This window comes from Petaurus breviceps, unplaced genomic scaffold, assembly GCF_028583685.1.
Source record: "Petaurus breviceps papuanus isolate PSGF00001 unplaced genomic scaffold, PetGlider_PUasm1.0 76, whole genome shotgun sequence".
In the NCBI taxonomy this organism is placed as follows: domain Eukaryota; kingdom Metazoa; phylum Chordata; class Mammalia; order Diprotodontia; family Petauridae; genus Petaurus; species Petaurus breviceps.
The window spans coordinates 28320-34615 of NW_027186473.1; the positions used below are offsets into that span (position 1 = coordinate 28320).

General features: G+C 35.7%; 1 protein-coding gene across 2 annotated transcripts in view; it reads left to right on the forward strand.

The window, feature by feature from the left end:
* Positions 1-7: 7 nt before the first annotated feature.
* RHOH (ras homolog family member H) overlaps positions 8-6296 on the forward strand; it is a 40212-nt gene continuing 33923 nt past the window's right edge. For both annotated transcript variants that reach the window (XM_069105103.1, XM_069105102.1), the window contains exon 1: positions 8-92. The gene's annotated coding sequence lies outside the window, so the exon portion shown is untranslated. The remainder of the gene's footprint in view (positions 93-6296) is intronic.

Genomic DNA, 6296 nt, shown 5'->3' on the forward strand with positions numbered 1-6296 from the left:
AAGGGACCTTCAATTTCCACCTGCATATATGGAGCAAACCTGACTTTGGTGGTCCTTTAAAGTCACAAGGAATCGGTATCATCCACCATCTGGTAGGTCTCTTTAAACAATCCTTTTTCTTGAGTGCTCTAGGGAACATCATGGCCATGTCCCTGAGTGTTTCCTCCAGGTGGATGGGTGGTGGGGCAACTTTGATTTCTCCCTGATGCCATACAAAATGAAGGAGAGCTTGGGAGGTGGGTGAGGGAGAGAGCTGAGGACCACCATTGCTCTAAATTAGAACGCCTTCTTAGTGGGAGGAACAGATAATATCATCATTGTTTTAAGAAAAGACATTGCTCTAGTCAGCTTTCAGCTTTCTGTTTCAGCAGCATATGATGCTTAGAAAAAATAAGACTAAAATTCACTGTATTCTAAGTCCTTATTCCCATTTTTGATTCCTTCTCTCAAAGTTCTATTTTAATTACCTGAAATTTTTTTTATAAACATCTGTGAGTAACCCAGAAAAAAAAGGAAACACAAATAAAGATTTCAGACATAGTGTTTGAATTAATATTGCCTTAATTTGTACTTCCTTAAAGCAAACCTGCTTTTGGAAACCTAAAACAAGAAATTAAGAATTCACATTTAGATTGGGACTTCCTTGCCTTTGCGGAATCGATATTCTAACATTCAATTTGAGGTTTTAACGCCATTACTTGCTTTTTCTAAAATGTTTTTATGTAATATATGTAAAGAGAATTATATACTGTAGTTTTTAGTTATGAGGTTTTTTTTTTTAAAGTTTCATGTAATCCTTTGGGGATATTTGGAGAAACCCTGGCTTATTATAAGAACAGGTTTAGGAAATGACTGATTTTGGTGTTTTTAAATTAAAATTACCCTCAAAACAGTCAGGCATTCAATAGTGGTTTATTAATTTAATTTTATCAGTCTTTAAATTAGTTTACTATATATGATATCTATAGATAGGTAGATCTATCTATCTAGACATATATAGGCTTAGGATTTCATTAGTGACAGGACCTCTTGGTGTGAAACCTCTTTTACCAATGCAGAACAGTAATTTGTCTGAACCTATATCTTTGAGAGTTTTCTTGGGCATTGAAAGATTCACCATGGTTACATAGGAGGATTAGAACCAAGGTCTTTGCGTTTTCACAACCAGATCTGTATGCCTTAAAACAGGCTGCCTGCTATATATGTATGAATTATTTTTAAGGTACTTAGTTACTATTATTTAAAACAAAAATTCACAAGCATTACTCAATTCATAGTAACTTTTAGTCAGCATATTTTCTCACTATATGGACACTACTAATGCTAATACTCTCATTTGGTATCTTTGCAATTTTTTAACATTTAAAAGAAGTCAAGTAACAAAAAAGGTTGAGAACCAGTAGCATAGGCATTACTTTTCACCAGAACCAGCCTATAGATTGCCTACAGGAACTGAATGAACCACCATAGTTCTAACAGGACCAGAGTGTGGACTGGACTTAAACATAAAAAGATACAGGGAAACAAGGTTTTTGTTAGATATTTTCCCTCTTTTTTCTCTTTTCACTGGCCACATGATCACTGAAACTTACTCCCAGGAAGGAAGCTAAGGAATCAATGGCTTGAACGCCTATGTGACTGATAAGTTTTACAAGTTATCCCTTTCAGGGATATTTGCATTTTAAACAGGAGCATAAGCCTCAAGATAAAGGATTGGAGAAAGAAGACTTTGAAGCATCACCCAGGCCTGAGAGGGCCTTCCCAGAACCCCTGGAAGTCTCTCCACAGAAGCAGTTACCTAGCCAGCTCAGTTAAATAGGTGGCAATTTTTATTCCTCAGAACTTCAACCTATGTCTGATACCCTGAGTCTTGTTTTTGGCTTGGTTTTCCTGATTGGAAACTGGACAGATGTAGTTTAATTCCTCAAGAGGGGCACAGAGAGTCTCTTCACCATGATCTCATTTCCTCAGAAGTCACCCTGCATGGAACCTCCTAGTTTTTCCAGCCCTTAGAAGTCTAGGGGAAGGCTGAACTGCTGAACCACAGCCCCCTTTAAAACGGAGGTATCCAGACATGTGGAGACCTATGTGATCACCCTTGGTTAAGAGCAACATATTAAAAATGACAGTGACCACATATTAAAAACAACTTTAAAAAGAAAACTAAGGTGTTAAGGGTCCAGACATAGAGTAAAAAACCAATTAATTAAAAGAAAAGAATGATAATACTTCTGCGAACTTGCTAGGCTGTAATGGGAGACAGGCCTTATATATCATTACCCATGTTCCTTTTAAAATTTTTTTTTTATTTTGAACTTAATACAAAAATTTTTTAAAGCATTTCCACATACACAGCATGACACAAAAGAGGATTCAATATGAAACCATGAATCTCCATTTCACCCTTTACTTTAAAAATAAATTGTGTAATAAATACTACATATCATTTTCAAAGCTATGTTGCTTTTCAGTGCTTCTTTCTGAGTTTTCTTTTGTTCTTTACTGTGCATTTTTTATTTTAATGTTTTCTCCCTCCCTCTCTACTCCACTCTAGAAAAGACCACCATTTGACACAGATATGTGTGTGTGTGTATACATAAAATCATACTATACATACATCTACTTATCTGTTCTGTCTTTGGAGGTGGCTAGTTGTAGTTGATTTGAGTATTTGTAATATTCAAAATAACTTTGTCATTCACAGTTGTTCTTCAAACAATATTGCTGTTATAGTGTACAATATTCTCTTGGTTCTGTTCATTTTATTCTTCATTATTTCATGCAAATCTTTCCACGTTTTTCTAAAATCAACCAGTTTATCATTTTTTCTAGCACAGTAGTATTCCATCACAATCATATACCACAACTTGGTTAGTCATTCCCTCAATTTCCCATTCTTTGCCACCACAAAGAGATCTGCTACAAATATTTTAGAACATATGGGTTATTTTCCTTTTTCAGTGATCACCTTGGGAAATAGACCTAATAGAGGTATTGCTAGGTCAAAGGGTATATGCAATTTTATAGCTCTTTGGGTATAATTCCAAATTGCTCTCCAAAATGTTTGGATTAGTTCACACTTTCACTAACAGTATATGTGTCTCAATTTTTCCATATCCCTTCCAACATTTGTCATCTTATCCTTCTATCATTTTTGCCAATCTTATAGGTGTGAGATGATATCTCAAAGCTGTTTTAATTTGTATTTCTCTAATCAAAATTGGTTTTAAGCATTTTTGCATATGACCATTTCTAGTTTTGATTTCTTCATTGAAAAACTGCCTGATCATATCCTTTGACCATTTATCAATTGGTTCTTATAAATTTCAAATATTTTTATAAATCTGACAAAGTTCCCTATATATTTGAGATATGACACCTTATTCTGAGAAACTGTGTAAACCCCACCCCCCAATTTTCTGATTTCCTTTAAATCTTGGCCCCATTGATTTTACTTGTACGCATCCTTTTTAATTTAATGTAATCAACATGATCCATTTTATAAGTCGCAATGATCTCTTGTTTATTCATAAGTTCTTCTCTTATCTAGAAGTCTGATAAGTAATATGTTACATGTTTTTGTACTTTTTAAATGATATCTCCCTTTATATCTAGGTTATATATTCATTATTTGACCTTATCTTGGTAAATGGTATAAGATATTGATCTATATCCAGTTTCTGCCAGACTACTTTTCAGTTTTTCCAACAATATTCTTTTTTTTACCAAATATTGAATTCTTATTCCAAAATCTTTATATTTGTTGAACACAAGGTTATTATAATCATTTGCTATTGTGTATTGTATATCTATTCTGTTCCACTGATTCATCTTTCTATTTGTTAGTAAATACAAGAGTTTTGATAATTATTGCCTTATAACATAGTTTAAGATCTGCTACTGCTAAGCTTCCTTCTTTTATATTTTTTCATTAATTCCATTGATATTCTTGATCTTTTGTTCTTCCAAATAAATCTTATTATTTTTTCTAGCGCAATAATTGTTTTGCAATTTAATTTGGATGGCATTAAATAAGTAGATTAGTTAAGGCACAATTGTCCATTTTTATTATATTGACTGTCCATCCATGAACAAATAATATTTCTCCAATTATTTAAATCTGACTTTATTTGTGTAAAAAGTTTTTTTTAATATAATTATGTTCATGTAGTTCCTGGGTTTGTCTTGGCAGGTATATTCCCAGGTATTTTATACTGTCTACAATTATTTTAAATGGGTTATCTCTCGCTATCTCTTCTTCCAGGATTTTGTTGGTGAAATATAGAAATACTAATGATTTATGTGGGTTTATCTCCTATTACTTTGCTAAAATTATCAATTGTTTCCACTAACTTTTTAGTTGAATCTCTAGAATATCATCTGCAAAAAGAGAGTTTTGTTACTTCATTGCCCATTGTAATTCCTTCAATTTCTTTTTCTTTTTTTGGTCGCGCAACTCTGGGTCTCTTACCTACAGTTAGATTTTCTTTTAAAGTATCTAATAAGTTCAACATATAACTTTCAAGGCTGTCCTGTTTGTCTGTTTTTCTTTCTGAATTTCCTCCTGTTCTCTGATTTTTCAAAAATGCTTCAACTGTTCCCTCTTCTTCCTTTTTTCTTTTTCTATCCTATCCCTATTCTTTCTCATCCTCCCCACCTATCTCTTGAATTTTGAATAGGCCAAGATTTTCTGTATATTTCATGTGTATTTTATAAATAAATGTTTTCTGTTTCTTTTTAGACAGTTTGACAAATGAGAAAACCTGCTTTTCTCTGACACATTTGTTGTATATTGTGGTACTAAGCTTAAATGAGGGCTAAGACACTTTTCAAAGAAATGTAGTCTGTCCAGATTGTGCTATTTTTGGCAACCAGTAAGGACTGTGGAGTACCATACCTAGATTGCAAAGTGACAGAGGCTGCAGTATCTGCTCATCAGAACTTTATGTCAGTGATCACTTCAGAAAACTTATGGTGGGACTGAAAAATGGAAATTGTAGATATAAGTACGGCTGATTCACTGAATAGAGTACTTAAGTGGAGAAGGCCTGGGACAGGGGGGAGAACCCGCAGCCTCGAGGCCGCATGTGGCCCTCTGGTCCTCAAGTGCAGCCCTTTGACCGAATCCCAACTTGGATTTGTTCTGTGAAGTTTGGATTCAGTCAAAGGGCTGCACTTAAGGACATAGAGGGCCACATGTGGCCTTGAGATTGAAGGTTCCCCGCCCCTGGCCTGGGAGCAATCCTACTTCTGGTTTTAACCTCTTCTTGTTCTCTGAATAGTAGGTAAATGGGTGTGAAAGGTAGGTAATTGGAAATTTGTCAATGGGGGGGCTCTAATTCAATACTCTAATGAGTCTATTATTTCATTAATGCGGGCACTACTTACGGCTGTAGTCATCTTGACTGTTTGAGCCCGATGGTTAAGAAGCTAACCAATTATTACTGTTCAGTCACTTCCAACTCTATGTGGCCCTGTACGGGGTCTTCTTGTCAGAGACACTGAAGTGGTTTGCCATTTTCTTCTCCAAACTTTTTTACAGATAAGGAACGGAGGCAAACAAGGTTAAATGACTTGCCCAGGGTGATACAGCTGGTAAATGTCTGAGTCTAGATTTGAACTCATGAATATGAGTCTTCCTGATTCCAAGTCCAGTGCTCTATTCCTCATACCACCTAGCTGACCAATCAATGCTCACATTCAAATTAAGAGGTACAGGAAGTGTCTACAAAAGATGTTTATGGTAAATTGAGGTTTATAGGAAGGATATACAGGGATAGATATTCAGCAGCCTCTGTGTGGGGTGCAGAAGTCCTTCACAGTAGGGATTGTGGTCTTTTGAGGGATCATGACTTGACCAGAAGGGGACTTGGTCTGACCCTAAGGGATGCGTGATCAATTGGAGGGTGAGAAGATAGGTTTTCTCCTATGTTTCCAAAAATAACCACTCCTATAGCTTATGTCCAATATAATTACACCTCTCCTGGTCTCCTAACACTTTCTTCCTGTCTCTCCCCCTCCCCCCCAACTATAAAAGCTTCCAACTTTCCCTCTGTCAAGTCTAGTATTTGCCCCCCTTAGAGCAGTTATAACCTATCTGGCCTGGCATCTGCTTTAGTGATGTCAGGGAAATTCTCTCTGCACTATGGTACCCACTTCTTACCCTCATGACTATGGCAGGTGCTTAGTCCAGAAGGGTTTTGCACTTGTGAATAGTGATGGGTTCCTTCCCCCTTTTCATTTTCAATGATGGAGTGAGTAGCATAGTATAAAGAGTCACAGATCTCATTACACTC